Genomic DNA, 23,684 nt, shown 5'->3' on the forward strand with positions numbered 1-23,684 from the left:
TTGAAAACCATTATAATTCATTATAATTACTGCAGTTAAATAACACCATTTAAACTACAGGCTAATTTCCTCTACTGCCATAGTTAATCACAATTACTTCTTAAGCTTTGTCTACACTTGCCTAAAAGTATTACATGACTTTCAATGCTTTTTCAAAGACACTTCACTGTACTCCTTTGTATTCCACAGGTAGAGTTTGTATCACTGTCTTCAGAGTGGATGACTCTGCAGCCTTGAAGAAAATCTGAATGTCTCAAGGACATTCTGTAGTTTTTTGGTTTTTTTTTTTTAAAAGATATTATTTATTTATTCATGAGAGACACACAGAGAGAGAGGTAGAGACACAGGCACAGTGAGAAGCAGGCTCCATGCAGGGAGCCCAATGAGGGACTCAATCCTGGGTCTCCAGGATCACGCCTTGGGCTGAAGGCAGGCGCTAAACTGCTGAGCCATCCAGGGATCCCCAGACATTCTGTAGTTTTTAAAGAAGAAAAAGAAAAGTAATCATGACAACAAAGCTGTTGCCTCTTCTATTCTACCTGAGGAAGTCTTATGGACATGCGATCACTTATATTTTTTTTAAAGATTTTATTTATTTATTCATGAGAGACACAGAGAGAGGCAGAGACATAGGCAGAGGGAGAAGCAGGCTCCTCACAGGGATCCCGATGTGGGATTCGATTCTGGAACCCCAGGATCATACCCTGAGCCAAAGACAGATGCTCAACTGCTGAGCCAGCCAGGCGTCCCTATGATCACTTATATTTAGTTTAACCTTTAGGGAAAACTGAAATCTACCTCCAAAATGAATTTAATTTAACTTTCTCGATTGCACTAGGGGAGGAAAAGAAAAAGATTTCCAGCCTCATTTTAAGACCTCTCCTTGTACATAAAATTCTTAAAACAATATTGTTTTCCATTTATTGTATTAAAAATCAAATCAAGAGGTACAAACTTCCAGTTATAAAATAAGTAAATCTTGGGGATATAATGGATAGCATGGTGACTATAGTTAATAGCATTGATTGTATATTTGAAGGTTGCTAAGAGAGTAGATATCAAAAGTTCTCATCACAAGAAAAAAATTTGTAACTATATGTGGTGAGGGATGTTAACTAGACTTAGTCATCTTGCAATAAATATAAATACCTAATCATGATGTTGAACATCTGAAACTAATATGTCAATTATATATAAAAATATATATATACCATGAAGCACTTACAGGCAAGAAGTTTCTGAAAAACAATTTAGAATGTAGTAAAAAGTGGGAGACTTATGGGACAGACATTATCTATTTAGGCTATTTGTGACAATTTGCTACAAAGCAGTATGCGGAAGTAAGTGGTTAGTTAGGAGAGAAAGAAGTCTGCATAATTTGTAGTCATTCTCAGGGTCATTGGGTTTCTTTGGTCACCAGGCTTCCTGACCAAGGCCACAGGCTGGCAGCAGTGAGGTCTCTCCTGGCCTTAATATAATGCAATGACTCCTCTCTCACCCACCAGAACTCATCTTACAGAGAAAACAGCTGTGGTCTGCTCATTTCTGTACTTGTGCAATGTGAGACAATGTTTGAACCTCAAGGTCTCTGACGTCCTTCTGTGTATCACTGTTACACTGCAATATAACGGAAGGTGAAGTGGTTGAACTCACGGGTGCTGTCACCAGACTACCTGGGGCTCAGATCCTGCCTCTGTGACTTCCCAGGATGGAGGTCCTGTGGGAATGTGGCAGTACTTACAGGGCTGTTGTGAGAATCAAAATAACACATGTAAAGCATTCAGCATGGAGCCCTTGGGAAGTACTCAATGATTTGCTGGTTATTGTTAGTGATTACATGTGTCTTAGATCAGTGTTTCCCCAAAGTGGGCCCAAGCCTAGTTTCAAAGGCAGTATTTTATATCATGATCTAAGATATACACATAATAATACTATAAATAATGACCCAGCTTATACAGTCCTTACTGTATAAGCACTCGGCCCAGTGCAGAGTCAGGATTTGAACCCAAGGGTCCTGTTAATGTAGTGCTTTTAATCACCACCCTCCCTGTGGCCTTGGATTTGCCATACATGAGAGAACAAAAAATTTCATCAATCACTCACAGGCCCCACTAAGAGGGATCCATAGTGATAATTCCTATTCTGCTGTATATTCTATTTCATTAAAAAAACAAAACAAAAAACACTGACTCTAACCTTTTATATCAATTTCATGACTCACGATGTATGGTTTGAAAAATACTGTAAGGGTTGTATGAAAATTTTTTGGAAACCTAATAAAAAAGTTTAACAATTAAATGTATCTCATCTTAGAGGCTTTATCATGTACTTGTGCATTGTAAATCTCAAAAAAAATTATATGCAACATTTCCTAAATTTATGCAAGGATCCCCAAGTGGCTTCAGCCACTCCTTGAGGCAGGGATACTCACTTGTTGGATTTTTCACAGGGTTTCTGTGACTGTTAGAGAGGAATGGAGATTTTAAGGGGAAATGGTTGTACATCACCCTCCCTCTACCTCCTACCTTTCTCCAAATATCCCCTCCCCTGATAAATTTAAAAGTACAGAAACTGACTTTAAGAATAAATGATTCTAGGGGTGCCTCAGTGGCTCAATCAGTTAAGCTTCTGCCTTGGGCCCAGGTCATGATTTCAGGGTGCTGGGGTTGAGTCCTGTGGCAGGCTCCCTGCTCATCAGGGAGTCTGCTTCTCCCTCTGTCCCTCCTTCTCACTTGTGTTCTCTCTCTCTCTCTCTCTCAAATAAATAAATACAATGTTTTTTTAATAAAAAGAATAAATGAGGGCAGCCCACGTGGCTCAGCGGTTTAGTGTTGCCTTCACCCCAGGGCCTGATCCTGGAGACGGGGGATCAAGTTCCATGTCGGGCTCCCTGCATGGAGCCTGCTTCTCCCTCTGCCTGTGTCTCTGCCTCTCTCTCTCTCTCTCTGGCTGTCTCTCATGAATAAATAAACAAAATCTTAAAAAAAAAAAAAAAAAAGAACAAATGGTTCTATAATGTGCAAGAGAGCAAATTCAAGGAAGTTCAAAAGCACAGACACATGTGGTCAAGCATCTGAATAACTCTGGGTGATGTTTATTTTTGTGGCTAGCAAATACATATAAATTAAAAAGGGAAACTTTATTTTTAGAATGGAATAGAACATCAGCATAAAACACCTTCTTTAGGGCAGCCCCGGTGGCGCAGCGGTTCAGCACCGCCTGCAGCCCAGGGCATGATCCTGGAGACCCTGGATCAAATCCCACATCAGGCTCTCTGCATGGAGCCTGCTTCTCCCTCTGCCCGTCTCTCTCCCTCTCTCTCTCTCTCTCCCTGTCTCTATAAATAAATAAAATCTTTAAAAAACACACACACACACCTTCTTTAGAGTAAATGCTAGTGTTGTTTTTGTAACAATAGGATGACAGAGTGAAATCTTAATTCCTGGTTCTATCATGCCTATTTCCACTCTCTTCTAAAGAATAATTGCCATCAGGGGCACCTGGGTGGCTCAGCCGCTTAAGTGTCCAACTCTTGATGTAGGCACATGATCTCAGGACTGTGAGATTGAGCCCTGAGTCGGGCTCCTCACTTAGCTTGGAATCTGCTTGGGATTCTCTCTCTGTCTCCCTCTGCCCCCACGCCCCCACTCATGCTCTCTAAATAAATAAATGAATAAATAAAATTTTAAAAAAATAAGAATTAAAGTTGAGTTCCTCAGTTGTACTAGACATATTTCAAGTGCTCAATGGCCTGTGGCTAGCACCTTGAACAAATTATGGAACTACAGAAAGTTTTATTGGACAGCATTACGCTAGTGCTTTTTCTATGTTAGAAAAAGACCATTTACAGATGCTAAAAGAAAACTGTTAATTTCTTACTTGGTAAAAGAGTTCCAAACCAACTCAGCAGAGCTGATTTGACTTGACTACTGTGAGATTGATATTTTAAGGCTAGTGCCCAAAGATTCTATTTTCTTTAAAGATTTTATTTATTTATTTGACAGTGAGCAAGAGAGCACAAGCAGGGGGAGCAGCAGAGGGAGAGAGAGAAGAGGGCTCCTGGAGGAGCAGGGAGCCCAAAACGTTGGGCTCCATCCCAGGACCCTGGGATCATGATCTGAGCTGAAGGCAGCCACTTAACTGACTGAACCACCTAGGCAGCCCTAAAGATTCCATTATTATCTCAGAATATCATTCCACTGGCCTAAAATCTCCTTGCATTAGGACTTTCCATACCACAAGTTATCTTTCAAAATCCAAACATGCCGGGAAATGATACTCGGAGATAATAACAATGTTTAAAATTCTACTAACTTATGCGCTAGTTTGAAGGTGCTTAGAGCAATTTATGAAAAACCATAAAGACACATGGCACCATCAGATCCAGGAAGAAAAGTCTGCAGTTAAAGTAAGTAGGGACGCCCCTCTGTTGTCACCCTCTGGAAAAGGACAATATTTATTAAACACCGGAGTGTGTTCCTAGCCTTTTCATAAATTTAGACCCAGATTCAGTAACACTTGGTCTTTGTACCACATTTCGAGAACTTTAGCACACATACCTTCTTTGAGCCCCTCAGACCTCAATTACCACTGTAGTATGGATTCTGAGTGCTATAGATTCTTCTGGGGAAGGGGAAGACTGAGAGGTAATACATTATCTTGTCAGTGTCTGTCTTGCTTAATTGGTTACTGAAATGATCCCTAGTGGCCAGATTATACTGAAAGCAAATGGCTAAAATTGCAGGGGCCAGCTAGCTTTTCCTCTTTCATGACTGCAGGCTGCCCTGCTAATCTGGTCATTGTACTGCAGAGGTGTGCTTAGGTCACAGGGGAAACAAAGCAGGGGTATAGACAAGAGTGTAAAGCAAAGTGCTGTCGCTGTTGATGAAGACAAAGCAGGTAAAGTATGCATAAACCCCCCCTGCAAGGTCATTGTAAACTTGATTGTGGTAGTTCTATAACAAAGCCAAACACGAGGCATTATTATGCTCATACAAAAAAAATTATTCCACAGAGCAAACTATCTCCTCCACAAAGCAATCTGTGAAAGGCATTTTGATGAGAAATACGTGAATTAAGCAATTGCTGTAAAGACACTTTAATTTCAATAATCTAAACAGACTGCCTTCTGCTCATGGCAGATTTAATAAACATGCACTTTCCAAATCCTTTAATATGTTTGTTCAATGTCATAACATCTACGACGTAGTTATTGTTGTTTGCAGAATTTCCTTATTCTTTTATTTACAATGTCCAGTTTTTTGAGCATCCATCTTGGGGAGCTTGCAAAACATTTACTAAATAATGTATAAATAAAAGAACACCATTAAAATTCCTATGCTATGTATGTCTTGAAGATTAAACTCACATTTCTAGTTAAGAGATGACAGCTACAGCTAATCTTAGAAACATGGTGTCTCTAGAACACATGGAAAAAAAGTTTGGGATTTAATGCATGAGAGCTGAGCCTAAAATTCTTTGATCTGCAAATATCACACAGATGAGCCTACCAATTTTTTTCTTGAAAACTTTAAGTAGGTCAACTTATTAACTGCTACCAGGAATTTATATATTCACATTTGCCTATCTTTTTGATGAACTGTGTTATAATGTCTTGCATTATCAAAAACTTGGCCTTTGATTAAAGCAGATTAAACGAAGAGACAGAAACTACTATTATAAATGAAGAAACAGAACCTACTATTACCATTTAGCTTTGTTATTGTAATGGGTCCAATACTTAAAAAAAAAAAAAAGTGTCATTAGTATATTTGGTTCCCAAACAAGACCTTGCAAGTCGGAATAGGTTCACTCAAGGAAAGGCTTCCACCCCAACCGGCTACGTTCTCACATTTGCAGTCAAAATCCTGGCTCACCCGTGATAAAGACGATCTGGCCGGAATAAACCTGACAAAAAAAACCAGCGAAGTGTTTGGGATATTATAAGAAAGCGCTCTGGAGGTAGGGGTGGGCGGAGAATGGGGCGAGTAGACAGAAAGGAAATATGATTTTAAAATGGGAAAAACACTCATTCTCGACTCGATTCATTTAAGGAGGAGAAAAGCACTAAACAAGGTCTTTCTCCATAACCCGGGGCTAACCGCTTCCTTACTGCGAGGGTGACGGAGCAGCCTCGATACCCCCGCCCCACCCCGCTGCCTGCGCGCAGAGACCCGAAGCCCCGCATCTTTCCAGGTGTGCGCCCGGGAGGGGGGGGGGGAGGGGAGGGGGAGGGGGAGGGGGGGAGGGGAGGGGAGGGGAGGGGGAGGGGGGTTCCGAGCGGAGGGCGGTGCGGCTCCCGGTTCCGAGCCCGCCTGCCCGGGCTCGCGGTCAAGCGAGCAGCGAGTGGCGGGGCGACCCGGGCCGGGCTTGGGGTCGCTTCCGACCGCGGTCCGCCCGAGCGCAAAAGGCCTGCGTATCCGGATGGGGCCGCGGGCGGGACACCTGTCAGGGACGGGACGGGACGCGGCCGCAGGAGCCGGAGCCGCAGCCGCAGCCGCAGCCGGCGGGCGGCGCAGGGGCTCGGCGGGCAGCACTACGGCGGCGGCGGGGACCCACCCGCGCGCTGCCGTCCGGGGGCCGGGGGGGGGGGAGGTGGGCCCGCGCCCGGGGCGCTCCGAGGGCCGGCGCAGCGCAGAGCGGGGCAGCGCCCCCGCGGCCCGGAGGACCCGCACCCGCCGCGCGAGCCCCGCTGCAGCGCCCGCCGCCCCGGCCTCCGCCCCCGCCTCCCGCCGCCTCCCGCCGCCTCCCTCCGCCTCGGGGCTGGGCGCGGAGCCCGGCCCGCCGCCCCCGCTGCCCCGCGGCCCCGGTGGAGGAGGGGGCGCCGCGCCTACCTGCTCCGGTGCGGCGGGGGCCGCGGTCGCCTCGCGGGGCCGGGACCGGCGGCGGCGGCGGCGGCGGCGGCGGCGAGGAGGGCGCTTCCTTCAGGAAGGGGTGGGACCCGCTCGCCCGCCCGCCCCTCCGCCCGCCCGCCGCGGCCCGCCCCCGACTTATTCTGGGGTCCCCGCCGCGAGGCCCAGCCCCTCGGGGCCGCGGCCGGTGCCGGGGCTGCGGCGGCGCGTGGACCTCGGCGGGCTCCCCCGCAGGGCCCGGGGACCCGCGCGCTCCGCGCTCCTCCCCGCTCGCGCCGCAGAAGCCACGGCGGAACCTGGCTCCTCCGCCTGGCGCCCACCTGCCCACCTGCCCACCTGCCCACCTGCCCGCCCCGCGCCCGCCCCGCGCCCAGGGCTTCGGCCCCGAGCAGCCAGAACCCACGTCCCTGCCCCGGCCTGGGCCCTGCCCGCGCCGCGCGCTCCCCGCGGTTCCCCGTCTCCGGCGGGCGCCGACGCGCCCACCTCCGGCCCCGCACGGAGCAGCCGCCCCAGGCCGTGCCCCCGGCGCCGCTTCCCCTCCTTCCCGCGCCGCGACTAAGTCGGCCACGAGCCCGCGCCCACCGGTGTCCCCCCCCCCCCCAGCCTGCCGGGGCCCGCGTCCGTGGCCTCCAGCAGCCGGGACGCTGCCGTCTATACCGCGCGCTCCCCGGTGACGTCCACGCCGAACGCAGGCTTGCGCGGCTCCCTCCGTAGGACCTGCTGGGTCGGGTCGACCCGCCTCAGTCAGGACAACTGCCATTCTTTCATCCGGGGGGTGGGAAGGGCCTCGTTTCACCGGTTGCCTCTCGAAGCACAGGGTTCAAATTCTCCCACCCCACGGTTCCAGAAATCTCCCTTCCCCCACGACTCCTGCGGTCACCGCTTGCGTTGGCCTATGTTGATTTACTGTCTTCTCTTAGCCACTAGACTGGGACCTCACCTTCACTATCCGGTTAAAACAACGAAAACTTGATTCTAATCTAGAATCTCTTGCAAGTATGTACTAAACGCCCTGGGGTTAGCCTATGTGTATTTTTCTGAGGAGAGTGACTTTTCCGTCCCACTCTCAAGGTGATCTGTGAATCCCTCAAAGTTAAGAACTGCTTGAGTCTCATCCATGAATGAACCCCAGCTCTGATGCGAGGACCTCCCCACTCCATCCCCTCTGTGCCACACATTTCCGTCTGCAATACCCGAAGGAACCCTCTAGCTAGGCCTTCTTCCAGTCCATTCTCTTAAAACCTCTGGACCCAGCCAAACAATCCGTGATCCCTCTGGACACTGTCTGCTCACCAGAATCACCAGTGAAGGCTTTAAAAAAAGGCAAATGCCTTGTTCCACCTCAGGCCCCCAAGTCAGATGCTGGGGGAGGAGGGGTGGAGACAGAGGGGTGGCATCTGGACATGGGTATTTTTACTTTATTTTAGCCACAGGCGATTCCGACCTGCCCATGACTAAGTCACTGCCTTTCTTGGAAAAAGGATCCCCAATTTATAGAATGTCCTTACCTTTCCATTTCTCCATGGAAAGATTTTTATTTATTTATTTTTTTTATTCATGATAGGCACACAGTGAGAGAGAGAGAGGCAGAGACACAGGCAGAGGGAGAAGCAGGCTCCATGCACCGGGAGCCTGACGTGGGATTCGATCCCGGATCTCCAGGATCATGCCCTGGGCCAAAGGCAGGCGCCAAACCGCTGCGCCACCCAGGGATCCCTCCATGGAAAGATTTTGAATCCCTGCAACTCTGTTTCATTTATCTGAACATTTTCATGTTCACTTAGAGCCAGGCCTACCTCTGCCTGAGAAACCAACTTGAATTTGTGAGGATAGCAGGCTCAGTGCCATTTGTCAGCAGCGCTAAATCACTGCCACCTTCATCTCCAAAAATGTCCATCCAGATAAACCCAAAGTGTGAAATAAATTGTTATTCCTGACAGTGATATTGACGGCTAAAATATCATGTTAAAGTATTGGCGGTGAAGGAGAGCTGGTTGCTGTAAGCAGATCTGTTCATGTCATGGGACTTCTAGAGAACTGATGACAAACAAAACATAAGTTTATCTATGCTTTTATCTTTCTTTTACTGCTCTTGGAATCCCACCCATGAAAATGTGCTCACCATGTCCCCAATATGACCTTCCACATTTTAAATCATGTATGGGTGTAAGATCAAACTGCTTTCCTAGAACTGGTTGTCTTCTTGAAAAAGGTACATAAAGATTCATCCTGAATTCTTAAATGATTTGTTGGCAATGTTCCAAAACGCTTCAGGCTTTGAGGAAAGGGCTAAGTACAGAACAAACAGGGTTTGAGGCCTGGCCATCGATGCCAACCACAGACATCGTGGGACAGGATGGAGATCAGTGCATAGAGACATAATCACTCCCCAGGACCACGATGAGGGACCCTGATTCTGACACCGCGCCGCTCCACCAGACCTGGGGACTAACCTCCAGTGAACAAGTGCCCATCTATCCGGGTAGGGGTGATGGTTTTTCTGATACAAGAGATCTTGTTATCTAACTGAAACCACAACAAAACATTTAGAATTAGAAAGAAATTCTATATTTTGCTCATTTCCTTTCTTTTAGGCAGCCAATTTGTGGTTTCTGATTCAAATCACTTCCCTCGTTCAGTTGGATAAAACAGACGGGAAGCGTGACTTATAAATAACACTCCCAGGATTCTGGGATCCTTGCTGCTGGTTGAATCGCGATATATCTTGTTGTAATAAAAATCTCTGTAGAACAAAGTTATGGCCAACCCTTCTCCAACCACCCATAATTCAAGTAACCTCTGACAGACAACAAAACTCTGCAAAGTTTGTTGAAGTGGCATTTGATCTTTTCCAACATCTACCCATTAAAGAAACTTTATAAGGGTGATGGGAAAGAGAAAGAGAACATATTTGGTAACAGGTTGTTCAGATGGGAGCTATTATTTTATTTCCATTTTGACGGAGGACCCAGAAACTAGTTGTGAGCCCCTCTCACATTCCAAGCAAGGCGCAGGACCTTGATGCGGGACTTGCAAATGGGTGTTCCCTTAACGTCTCACTTACCAGGAAGATGTGAAAAGCTTGAGGTGGAGGCTGGTGAGGCTTCTTGGATCCCAGAAGGGTTTCTGTAGAGGAACTGAAATGAAGGTGTTCTAAGAGGTTCCTCCCATGCACCTGCCAGGGGAAGGCTGGAGGGTTTTTTTGTTTTTGTTTTTGTTTTTGTTTTCCCCACCTTAAGTCTGGTGAGAGGTCCTTCAGGCAGAGCTCTCGGAGAGCTTGGGATGCGGCCTCTGCAGTTTGGGGAACGCCATGGGCTGGTGTCTGCCTCATGCATGAGAAATCTAAAGGGCCAGAGTTGGCAAAAGTGGCCTGAACATGGGATAGAGACCACGATAGGGGAAGTCATTTACTCCCACAGAAGAAAAGTCTAAAGAGAGTGAGACAGACAGTGTGGGCTTGACTTTGATCCTACCCAGGAGGCTTGTCTGGAAAGGCAGAGACCTCGGCAGAAAGAAGCCGGAGGTTTGCCTCCAGATGACCGGGGCCCAGAAGAAGAATCTGAGGCAACCAGTCAGAGGCAAAATGAACTTGCCCATGCCAAGGAAATGGGTGGTGAGAGATTCCTCAACAGGATGGTAGTGGTGAGAGTGGTTTTGGCAAACCTATAAAACTGCCCATGAGAGAAAGTGTCACTTGGAAACATCTGCCATGGCCAGAGAAGCTATGCCAGCTAGAGTCCCAAGGCCTTTCTTTCTCTCTCCTTGGGCCTCCTTCGCTCTCTCCCTTTCCCACTTCAACGCTAGAAAACTGAGCAGCCTCATGAGTGAGAAGGAGGGAAGAAGCCCCAGGCCTGGAGAAACACAGAAGAGGTCTACTATTACTCCCCTTTGCCACTAAAGTATGGAGTTTTTTTCTTTATTATGACCCACTCATTACTGATGTAGGACTGTATTTTTGATTAAAAGCAACCAGAGGCCCTTTTTGTTATTTGAGAGTGACCTCAAAAGTCATAAGGCCCACACTTTAATTCATCTAAGGAGCAGGAAAAGAAGTAGCCCCATACAGCAGAGTCAAATAGGCATGAAGGAGGAGAATAAGGCTGTTTTCTGATTATACCATGAGTCCTGCTGGGTCAGCAATACATTCAGATTTAATGCATTTATGCATCCCACCTTATGCCTTATACCTCAAAACTTCTGAGGATGTCTCATTTTGGCGTCTTACTTGAATTACAAATATGTGATATGTGTCAAGAAATCCCTTCACGTGTATGTAAATTATGACTTAAGTTTACCAACAAGAAAGTTAGAAGTGGAAATACTGGATTAAAACATCCAAATGGAGGGATCCCTGGGTGGCGCAGCGGTTTGGCGCCTGCCTTTGGCCCAGGGCGCGATCCTGGAGATCCGGGATCGAGTCCCACGTCGGGCTCCCGGTGCATGGAGCCTGCTTCTCCCTCTGCCTGTGTCTCTGCCTCTCTCTCTCTCACTGTGTGCCTATCATAAATAAATAAAAATTAAAAAAAAAATCCAAATGGATCTCAATGTTGGTTTAACCTTCTATTAAATAGTGGGCTGCCACATTTTCCTCATCTCTAAGTGGCTAGGATTAGATAAAAAGTACCTCCCACTCAGAAAATTCTGTTTTGAAAGGCTACAGCCACATCCAGCATGTCCTAGCTCAAGGACATATTAATTTTTCAGAATCTGCTCCACCAGGCCAGCAGCCCTCAAATCAGCATCTCTGCAGTGCTCTGGAGTGGTAAAAGGGAAAGATTTCCAGCATGTAAACTAATATCTACAGGGGTGCCTTCCTGTGGAGGCTGACATGTGGCGGAGGTTGATATGATCACCTTGGTGACAGTTTCCGTATTATGTACTTGGCAACTGAGATCTGGGAATCCCCAAGTACTTCTCTGTATCCTCTTGAGTGCTAGGTATCATTATCCCATTCCCTTCCTCCAGTGGGAGAACAGAGTTGCAAAGACGTCTGTGTCTGGTATTCAGAGGGAAAACCTTGAATAAACAACAGATTCCATATTTTGAAATTCACTGTGACCCCATTTTCCCTATTTGAACTAAGAGACTGTTGTTTGCTGCAAGAGAATAAGCCAGGAAGTGTGACCAGTTTTTATTTCAATCAATCCCTTCTCTTTTAGACCTTTTGCCAACATGCATTAAGTTTATGGGAGCCATCCATTATTTATCTGATAAAAAATACTTACTAAATCAGAACGCTAAAGATTAATCGTTTTATAGCATGCTAGTCTTTTGTTACAAAAAACTGTTTTTGAGGAATTTAGATCATTCTTTTTAAAAAAGATTTATTTATTTATTTTAGAGATAGCAAGTGAGCCAGTGCAAGCAGGGGGCGGGGTCAGGGGAGAGGAAGAGACTCTCAAGCAGACTCACCACTGAGCACAGAGCCCGACTTGCGGGCTCAATCCCACCACTCTGAGATAATGACCTGAGGCCAAATCAAAAGTCTGATGACAAGCCAACTGAGCAACTCAGGCACCCCAGAATTTAGATCATTCTCATTTAGTCTTCTAAAGTTCTAGCCAAGAGATGTTGCTTCAAGCCCTAGGGTTTTGTTGCTCCACTCTGCTGCCTGACCTGGGCTGCCCTAGCCTCTACCCCTAGACCACACTATGACCAGCAGCTAGAGTTAACATGGAACAGAGTCGAGGGCCTCCTGGCTCCTGCTTCAGTGTACACTCTGCACTTGTTGTTAACTCTTTTATCTATTTATTTTTAAAGATTCTATTTACTTATTAGAGAGAGAGAGAGAGATCACGAGCAGGGGGGAAGGGCAGAGGGAGAAGCAGATTCCCCACTGAGCAGGGAGCCTGACTCCAGTACTCGATTCCAGGACCCTGGGATCATGACTTGAGCCGAAGGCAGATGCTTAACCAACTGAGCCACCCAGGCGCCTGACTGTTAACTATTTTAATTATCACCCCTGGATGGGGGCTTAATTTCTTTTCACAGACACACACACACAGACACACACACAAAATCTCACAAAAAAACTTTTTATCTCCTATAATTCCCTCTTGCTCTCTTCCCTCTTAGAATACAAAAGTCCTCATTCTGCTTCCAAGTTTAATTCTACCAGTTGTTATTCTTATTTCTGTCCTCTCCCAAGACTGTCTCTTAAGGGTGTTGTCTAATCTTTCCTTCTCAAGTGCCTATAAACATGGGCATATTTCCTCCATCCTAAAAACACCTTCCATACTTTCACAGTCTAATTCCTATTTCATTATTTCCCTTCCCCTTGATGAGAAATTTCTCAAAAGCATAGTCTCCTGCTACCTCCTCTTTAGTCTGGTCCTTGATGAACTCTCAGCCCCCAAAAATCTGAATTCCACACCCATTATGTCGAAAATGTTCCCTTGTAGATGCATGAGGAATGACCTTTCGGGTACCAAGTTCCACTGCCGGCTAATGGACTTCTGCTTCACCTCCCTGTCCTCTGAAATTGACTGGTCCTTCCCATCCTGGCATATAATTGCAATCCCCTGGATTTCCTTCTTCCTCTCTGACTATTTCCTCACATATTCCTTCACAGGAATGCAAGTACGGGAATGTGGTCTTCAATATTCTGCACTTGATCTTCTCTCTTCTAACACTGTGATCTCCCCCTCTGTATAATGTTATTGCTTTCCATATGACTCCCCAAAACATTCATCTGTCATGAGTCTTTATCTGATGAGCCAGCCAGCCAATACCTCCAACTCAAAGCCAAATTCTAGGAACACCTCCTATTTGTAGACCAGCCTGGAATCTTGAATTAGCAACAACTCCTTTTCTCTTTGAGTGATCTCATCTTTACCTGGTAACTAAGTCCTATTTCTTGCTCTACTTATACAAAGTCTTAGGAATCTGTTGCTTTGGGGCAAGGCTTCATCACCCCCAGCAAGCCTGATTGCCTTATTTCCTCTTCCTGCCTCTAATCTCCCCTACTCCAATTCCCTTTCATGCTATTCCCCAGATCTTTTTTTTTTTTAAGATTTTATTTATTTATTCGTGAGAGACAGAGAGAGAGAGAGAGAGAGAGACTGAGAGAGAGAGAGAGAGAGAGAGAGGCAGAGACACAGGCAGAGAGAGAAGCAGGCTCCATGCAAGGAGCCTGACATGGGACTCGATCCTGGGTGTCCAGGATCAGGCCCTGGGCTGAAAGCAGAGCTAAACCGCTGAGCCAACTGGGGCTGCCCCCCAGATCTTTTAAAACCATTTTAGTTTCTTTCTTTATTTCACCTTTTCAGGGGGATACACGGCCCTATACATGGCCCAATTAAAAAGTGAAAAAAATCCACTTTTGTATAAAGAAAAATTAATAGTCTTCCACTGTCTCTACCTTTTTCCTTCCTATCTCTCAATATTAACAGCCCAGTATAAATCCTTTGGAAACTTTTTCATGCTCATACAAACATCTATTCACATTTTTAACATAAAAATGGAGTCATAGTACCTTAGAACTCTCTTCTCACTTCAAAGTGTATCATGGTCATCTCTCTAAGTCAATAGATATAAAGCTAATTCATTTTAAAGAAAAAAGAATCATAGCTTTATTGAGATGTCATTCACACATCACATAATTTTCCATTTAAAGCGAACAATTCAATGATTTTTAGTGTATTCACAGAGTTGTGCAACCATTACTATGATCAATTGTAGAATGTTTCACCACTTCAAAAAGAACCCTCATATCCATTATCTGTCATTCCCTACTTTCCTCCAGCACCTCTCTCAGCCCCTTGCCACTACTAATCTACTTCCTGTTTCCATGGATTTGTCCATTCTGGATATTTCTTTTTTTTTTCATTCTGGATATTTCAAATAAATAATCATATAAATATGGTTATTGGTGTCTGAATTCTTTCACTTACCATGTTTTCAAGATTCATCCATGTAGCATTTATCAGTACTTACTCTTTTTTAGCTAATTAATATTCCACTGGATGGATATGCCATATTTTATTTATCCATTCATCTGTTGATAGATATTTGGATTGTTTCTACCTTTAACTATTATGAATAATGTTGAAATGAACACTTGTGTATAAGTTTCTTTTTAAAGATTTTATTTATTTATTCATGAGACACACAGAGAGGGAGAGAGAGAGAGAGAGAGAGAGAGAGGCAGAGACACAGGCAGAGGGAGAAGCAGGCTCCATTCAGGGAGCCTGTTGTGGGACTTGATCCCAGGACCCCAGGATCAGGCCCTGGACTGAAGGCAGGCGCCAAACCGCTGAGCCACCCAGGCTGCTCTGTGTATAAGTTTTTTAAATGTAGATATATTTATAAGTTTCTCTGAGGATACACCTAGGAGTGAAATTTTGTGTCAGGGTAACTATATTTAACCTTTTGAGGAACTGCCACACTGTTTTACAAAGTGACTATACCATTTTACATTACTACCAGTGGTGTATGAGGGTCCCCACTTCTTCACATCTCCCCCAATGATTGTTACTGTGTTTATTTTAAAAATTGGTTTTAAAATTATAGCCATCCTAACATCTAGTTGCCCTGATTGGACCTCCAATGGAAACTGAATAGAAATGGCAAGAGCAGATTTGCTCAATCTTGCTCCAATTGTAGGGGGAAAGCATTCAATTTTTTACCATTGAACATGATGTTGGCTATGGGTTTTGTAAATGATTACTATCAAGTTGAGAATGTTGCCTTCAATTCCTAGTTTGTTGAGTGCTTTGTCATGAAGGGGTGTTGGATTTTGTTCAATCTTTCTTCTCTATTGAGATAATAATAATTTTTGTCCTTTGTTCTATTAATATGATGTATTATATAAATTGAGTTTTTGGGTGTTAAACCTTGCATTGTTGGAATGACAATACACCCACTTGGTCATGGTGTATAATCCTTTGAATATATTTCTGGATTCAGTTTGCTAGAATGTTATTAAAGATTTTGGTATATATTATTCATAAGAGATATTGATTGGTCTGTAGTTATCTTTGCTTGTGATGTCTTTGTCTGGTTTTGGTATCAAGGTAATATTGGCCTCAACAACTGAGTTATTTTTTAACAGTTTATGAAATATTGGTAAGGATTTCTTAATTTGGATGTATCATAATTTATTTAACCAAAGGCCTATTTATATATGCTTAGTTTGTTTCCATTTTTTGCCACTATTACAATGTGTTGGGGTACCTGGCTGGCTCAGTCCAAAGAGCATGTACGTTACTCTTGATCTAAGGGTCATGAGTTTGAGCTCCACATTGGATATAGAGGTTACTTAAATAAATGAACTTTTTAAAACCCCCGAATAATGTGTTGGATATATATGCTTATGTACTTATGCTTATATTTCTGAAAGAAAATCCTATATGTGAGATTTCTGATTCAAAATGTGTATATATTTTAGTTTTTTATAGATATTTCCAGATATCTTTCCAAAAAGATTGAAACAATTTGGACCAGTGCCATCTATGTATGAGAATATCAGCTTTTCTACACTCCACCAATACTAAATGTTATCATTGTTTTAAAATATATTTTAAAAAGATTTTATTTATTTATTCATGAGAGACACAGAGAGAGAGGCAGAGACATAGGCAGAGGGAGAAGCGGGCTCCCCGTGGGGAGTCCAATGAGGGACTCGATCCCAGAACCCCAGGATCATGACCTGAGCCAAAGGCAGATGCTCAATCACTGAGCCACCCAGGTGCCCTTGTTTTTAAATATTTTTTAAAGATTTGTCTATTCATTTTAGAAAGAGAGAGGGAGGGGCAGAGGCAGAGGGAGAGATGATCCCAAGCAAACTCCATGCTGAGTATGAAGCCTGATGCAAGGCTTGATCCCGCAACTCAGAGATCACGACCTGAGCAGGAACCAAGAGTTGGATGCTCAATTGATTACTCTATCCAGGGACCCTTGGTTTTAAATGTTTTCAAATTACCAATTTGATACTTTTCCATTTTCCTCACTTCTATTTTTCTTTTTTTTTAAAGATTTTATTTTATTTTATTTGAGAGAGAGAGAGCATGAAAGAAAGAGAGCAAGGAGAAGGGGCAGAGGGAGAAGCAGACTCCCTGCTGAGCAGGGAGCCCAGTGGGGGACTCAATCCTAGGACCTTGGGATCATGACCTGAGCCGAAGGCAGATGCTTAACCAACTAAGACACCCAGGCTCAGTATGTATTTTTCTGTTAAATAATTTAAAATTTTTAAAATTTATTTTTGACATAAAAATATTTATAATTTTTTAAAAGTCAAATATTTCTCTTCTTTCCTTCCTAAGACCAAAGAGAAATATTCAACCCTAAAGAAAAATTCCCTTCCCTTCCTCCCTTCCTTCCTTCTTTCTTTTCCTTATTGCTTCTTATAGTTTACAGGTTTCCAGTCTTACTGGGGAAGGTCTTTTCCAGTCCAGTTTATACAGACATTTTCCCAGTCTTCTCTGAACATTTCTATTATTTTTTTTGGTTTTTTACTTTTAATTTTCTGATACATTTGAAGTTTTTTATTTATGTTGCAAGGTAGGGTCAAACTTGGTCTCCATCCAGTTTAATTGATAATTATGACAGTACTTTTTTTTAAAGATTTATTTATTTATGATAGACAGAGAGAGAGAGAGAGAGAGAGAGAGAGAGGCAGAGACACAGGAGGAGGGAAAAGCAGGCTCCATGCCGGGAGCCGGACGTGGGACTCGATCCCGGGACTTCAGGATCGCGCCCTGGGCCAAAGGCAGGCGCTAAACTGCCGAGCCACCCAGGGTTCCCCAATTATGACAGTACTTTTAATTAAATAAACCATCATTACATTTATCATGGACTAATTTTAATGCCAACCTGGATTTATTTCTGGGTTCTTTGTGCCAATACCATTCCTTTTTGATAATTTTAATAAAGTAAGACAAACTGTTCCTTGCCGTTCTTTTTCACAAATTTCTTCCCTATCCTTAGACAGTTATTTTGTTATATTCCAGTGAATGTTATTAGCTGACTTCTCAGCTTTCCAAACACCCTTTTCCTACTGGGCAGCAGCTATGCAGTTTGGATAGACTGATCCACTCTTGGCCATGGGGTTGGCCTCAATTGGCCTAAGCCAATCGGTTTAATCCTATTTCTCTGGCTCTGGCTCAAGAATTTGTTCTTGGGGGAGTGAGACCTAAATTGGTTTAATTAGAATGGAACTTAGGATTTTTCATTAAAGGTTGAGAGAAATAGCAAATAGCCCTGGTGGCAGCAATCTTGCAACCTGGAGAGAAGCCAGTCTGAGGATGATGCCAACACACCCACTAAATTCCCTTTTCTAAGCTCATTGGAGTCAGGTTTTCTGTTACTGCAATGGAAAGCCCTCTAACTGATATACATGTGGGGTTTTCAAAATTTTTTCTTCTAAAAACTAATATGAAAATGATCTTTCATTAACCCCAAACCCTTCCATTTCTCCACTGGATACAAAACTAGGTTACAACCATTTAACATGACCTTTGGGACTTGCTACAGTCTGATTCTATCCCACTCCCCAGCCTTGTTTCCCATTACATTGTCCTTCCCCGCCAGCGCATCACATTAAGTCCACCTCCAATGCATATCCCCATCCCCATGCCTCTACTGGCATTCTTATATGTTCAGCATTATCTTAAAGATGTGTACAGATTTTGCCATTCAATCCCCAAACACGTATTGAATGCCTACTTCTATGGGAATAGCCTGTGCAAAGCACTGGGGACACAAATATGAGTGAAAGACAAATGCTGCTTTAAAGGACCTACTGTGTGATGGGAGAGTCAGACTCATTAACCAGAGGGCTTCAACGTGGTGTGAGGAATGTTCTCAGAGTCAGCAGTACAATGCTTTGTATACGGTAATGATGAATCAGTATTTGTTAAACAGAATGGGAATTAAGGCCACCTTAACGCAGACATGTATTCTAGATCCTTATAGTTGCATATACCCAAAGAAAAATTAGTGCATTTGAAGGAACAAAACTGTGCAGAAAAATAAACATACTAAATGAGTACAAAATTTTAACAAAGTATAGTCATTTACAACTCTTTCCTTGTGATGTCTTTGTGAGGTTTTGGTATCAAGGTAATACTGGCCTCAAAAAAGGCGAGTTGAGCTGTTATTTTTTAAAAGATTTGATTTATTTATTCATGAGAGACAGATAGAGAAAGAGAGGCAGAGGGAGAGGGAGAAGCAGGCCACAGGGAGCCCGACACAGGACTCAATCCCAGGACCCTGGGATCATGACCTGAGCCGAAGGCAGATGCTCAACCAACTGAGCCACTCATGAGCTAAGTTATTTTTTAACAACTTTATGATATTCCATGATTTTCCAGTACTAGCTCCCCTGCTCCACACACACTGTGGAACTGGGGCAGGCCCCAGGCTGCTGAAGATGAAGTGAGATGAGTGGAACCAATGGATCAAGAAAGAAGTGAGCTATGGACACATGCACTCAGGATAGAGCCTGGGCCAGTGAAAAGATGGCTTCAGCTTGGTTCATCTTTAGCACCTCAGTCACCTTAGATACCCCAGCATCTTCACACAGTTCCTGACACATACATACTGTAGGCACTCAATTATTGCTCACTGAGTTGTAAACACTCCCATTTTCCCCTCTTAAAAAGCCCTATCTTATCTCCAAGCTATTTGTTACCTTCTTCCCCATCTCTTCCTGGCCGTTTCTCCTTCAAGGCTGCATCTACCTTCAATGGAACTACAGCAACCTGTGAGAGAAGGTGGGCTGGGCCTGTTAGCAAGAAGCTGATCCACCCAGGAATTCCAAACTCTCCTGGGGCCTGTCTCCTAGGACAAAGTGAATAACAAATCTCTGGACTGTGTATTTCTGAACTGGTCCCTGAGAACCAGGGCCTGCAGTATCAGACCACAGCCCCCGCTGCGTGAGTCTGTCCAATCTTTATATGCAGCTCGGCACTGCACATACACAGTTAATTATCTTCCTCACCTTTTTGCTCCTTCAAATCCACTAATTGAAAGCTAGGCATCCAACACTACCACCTGGCCATCTCAGCCCCTGGCCTCCGCAGATTCCCCGTCTCCCCTCAGGCTGTGCCTTCAAGCCTGCAGAGCTCTGAGCCTCCAAAAGGCAGGCTGGCCAGATCCTTCCCCACGGGGGTTTGGGGGTAGGGTGCTGGCTGAACCTCCCCTTGGCTGCCCTTTGTTAACAGCTTCCATTACTCTAGATACAGTATGTGAAAATAACAGGACTCTCCTCGTTTTAAAGCGTCTTCAATGTTGCACTGGCTTAGTCTGCTCTCCCCCTGACTGTGAGTTGTTAGTGAGTTAAAGTTCGGGATTCACAAGCACGACTTTCTGAGAGGCCATCTTGCATTACAAATAGGCATGACAGGCTCCCAAGTGCTGGGTGAGAAGGAGGCCCCTGCAGGAGGCAAATCAAGTCAATTCAATTAAACTCTACCCAGCAACCTCCTGTCAGGGAACATACAAATCAAGCAACAGTACAAGTTGGTTCTTAAGCCATCAAGCTGGTTGTGTCACCTTGGGCTAGCCAAATTCTCTGGGTCTTACCTGCAAATTAAAGTCTTGGACCTTAAATGATCTAGCTCTCACAGACTATGATTTCAGACATAGGGTCATACATGCAGCATGGAGCTGAGGCCAGTCACTGTGGGATACCCTGTCCTTCCCCATTAATAGATTTGCACAGACGAAACCTGATTAAAAATCACACCAAGAGCAGTCTTAGGTAATTAATTAAAAATTCTAACACTAAAAGGGGAGGGAGCATCACTGGTTGCCAAACAAAAGACTGTCAACGGTCCTTGTCGGCAGAAGGGTGGGTCAGGCTTGGGCTTTGGTTTAGCTGCAAATGGTTGGGCTGCTCCGGCCTTCTTCCCAACCATTGCCATCCTATGGCCTCACGTGAGGGAGTTCAGGGAGACTAGCTTGCAGAGTATAGCAATGGAATCAATTTCTATTCTATAAGGGCAGCTCTACCTTTCTTTCTGTTGTATATATATATGCATGTGTCTCCTTAATACTTGAAAGACAATATTAATTAATGCAATCTCCCCCTTATCTTATGGAATTCTTCCTCACTTACTCCATCTAACTCCATCTAAGACAGTTGGGGTGTGCTCTATCTCAGCACCTGTTTCTTTCCTTTGCAACACTTATTACAATCTGTAATGATCTTGTTTATTTATTTATTAACTTATAAATTGTTGGTTTCTCCTTTCAGAATCTAAGCTCAGCAAGATCACGATGCAGTCTATCTTGTTCATGGTTTTATCCAAGTGTCTAGCTCACTGCTTGGCACATATTAATTATTCAATAAGTATTTGTGGAATAAGAGACATGCCAAGATAACATATTTTCATGTAACCACACACATACATAAGAAAATCATTCATTAGTGCGTATTATGTGCCAGGCTTTGTTCTAGGCACTTTACATGGGTTAACACATTTAGTTCTCACATAACTGTATGAAGTAGGTGTCATCATTATCCCCAGTTAACAGTGAAGTAAACAGAGGCACAAAGTGGATAATTAACTCACCTAAGGTCACACAGTGAGCTGAGTTGGGCTGGAACTGAATCCCAGCAATCTCTCTCCAGAGTCTGTGTTCTTAACCATTATGCTGTCAAAACCCTGAACAAATAATAAAATATTTAGCACATTTTGAGTCTTCACTCTTGGCTGCTCACCTGATAATCTATCTCAGCCTTCTGCACCTTTTTCTTGCTAACAGAACCTCTCTTTGGTTCAGAAAGTCAATGTGGCCAATCTCAGCACTGAGCCAATCTTGATAACTCCATGTCCATTTCCTATTTGCTCACATCCTCAGCCTCTTTTGCATATAGTAGGCATGTGCCCCATTCTGGCCAATGAGAAACCAGAAATCAATTGAGGGATTTTTCTCTTAAAAAGAGCCCAGCAGGGGCTAAGAGCTCACTGATGCCATTTTTCTTCTTGCTCTGTATGTGGAGTTGTAAAGGCTGTCTTAGGATCATGAAAGGATGGATATGAGAACAAAATGCAGACCTGCTCAGGATGGTAAACTAAAAACAGAGTAAAAACACAAGTCTGGGGGCACCTGAGTGGCTCAGCTGTTGAGCATCTGCCTTTGACTCAGGTTGTGATCCCGAGGTTCTGGGATGGAGTCCCGCATCAGGCCCCCCACCAGAAGCCTTCTTCATCCTCTGCCTCTCTCTGTGTCTCTCATGAATTAAAAAAAAAAAAAAAAAGCTTAAAGAAAAATCACGGGTCTGATGACATCGTGGAGCTGTTGAGTCTGGGAATCACTTATTTCAACTTCTTAATATAAAGGTTAATTAAATATCTGTATGTAACTGTTTTTTTAAAAAAAAAGCTTTATTGAGGTACAATTTAATTTAGGCGCCATTAAATGCACCCATGTTAAACATACACTTTTAGTAAATTTACAGAGTTGTGCAGTCACCACTACCATCCAGTTTTAGAACATTTCCATCACCCCATAAAGATTCTTTGTGCCTGTTTGCAGCCAATCCCCATTCGTACATCTCTAGGTAAGTACTAATTTGCTTTCTGTCTCCATAGATTTGCCTTTTCTGGACATTTCATAAACACCTTTTTTTTTTAGCTGAAATTATTCCTAATTGCTATTCATAGCATATGACTATGCAACTGGTAATGGAACCCACACTCAGGTGACAGCAAAATGAAAGAAACAGGATGGCCAAAATGTAGAGTAAGAGAAAAAGCCCTCGACCAGGAGATCACATTTTGGTGCCAGCTCTTTTCCTAACCAGCTGTGTACCTTCAGTAAGTTTTTAAACTTCTCTGAGCTGATTTTTCTCAATCATGAAATGGGAAAATCCCAGTGAATGGCTTTTAAATTCCCTTCTAGATCTCAGGTTCTAAACGTTTTTCTTAAGAAATAAAGGCAGTATTTGAGTTATTTCAGAAAAAAAAATCTGTTTCATTCAACAAAAACTGATTAAGACAATTCCATTCTTTATTCATCTAAACAGGCATGTTAAGGTAGATAACTGTACTAAATGGGAGAACTGAGGAATGTTATGAAATATCTGTCAAAGAAAGGGATCAATATTGGGCAGGAAGGTTGTATGGAAAAGAAAATGAATGAGTTGTTACAAAAGGTCATGTTTGTTTGGACCTCTTGTCAGAAATAAAGGTGAAGGATGCCTAGAACATGTTCTATGTATGGTACATATGAATGCCTACCCATGAATATTTCTTTTGCAAAAGGGATGCTATGAGTTGGAGAGTGTTATCTCATGATTATAGAGAAATAGGATCATATTTACCCTTAAAAGTGTATATGTTATTTTCCATTTTTTAAAGAAGCTCTACACCCAATGTGGAGCTTGAACTGACAAGAGGTCCAAGCAAGTATGAGTCTTTTTCAAGATCAAGAGTCACATGCTCTACTGACTGGGCCAGCCAGGTGCCCCTGTTATTGTCAAAATTTTTTTTTATGATAGTCACACAGAGAGAGAGAGAGAGAGGCAGAGACACAGGCAGAGGGAGAAGCAGGCTCCATGCACCGGGAGCCCAAAGTGGGATTCGATCCCAGGTCTCCAGGATCGCGCCCTGGGCCAAAGGCAGGCACCAAACCGCTGCGCCACCCAGGGATCCCTATTGTCAATTTTTTTTTCCTATTGTCAATTTTTAAAAGGTGCAATAATGTTATTATGGTTACAGATTTTTTTTTTTTTAAAAAAACAAGAGTCCTCTAGGGGTGATGGGACTATTCTGTATCCTGAATGTAATGATGATTACATGAATCTATCCATATGTTAAAACTTATGAAACTAAACACACAGCAAAAGGGAAGTTTTACTGTATGTAAATTCAAAGATTAAAATTT

The 23,684-nt window shown here is 43.8% G+C and overlaps 1 protein-coding gene across 5 annotated transcripts in view; it reads right to left on the reverse strand.

Moving 5' to 3' along the window:
- TMEM150C (transmembrane protein 150C) overlaps nt 1-21,632 on the reverse strand; it is an 86,007-nt gene extending 64,375 nt beyond the window's left edge. The window contains exons 1-2 of one of the 5 annotated variants that reach the window (XM_072810191.1): nt 21,368-21,586; nt 9,916-9,988 (exon numbers count right to left, since the gene is read on the reverse strand). The gene's annotated coding sequence lies outside the window, so the exon portion shown is untranslated. Of the gene's footprint in view, nt 1-5,876; nt 5,908-6,833; nt 6,935-9,915; nt 9,989-21,367 lie in introns of those variants that run through there. The other 4 variants (XM_072810188.1, XM_072810192.1, XM_072810187.1 and 1 more) reach the window with 4 other exon arrangements.
- Between the last annotated feature and the right edge of the window lie 2,052 nt (nt 21,633-23,684).

The sequence above is a fragment of the Canis lupus genome, chromosome 33 (genome assembly GCF_048164855.1).
Source record: "Canis lupus baileyi chromosome 33, mCanLup2.hap1, whole genome shotgun sequence".
NCBI classification, from domain to species: domain Eukaryota; kingdom Metazoa; phylum Chordata; class Mammalia; order Carnivora; family Canidae; genus Canis; species Canis lupus.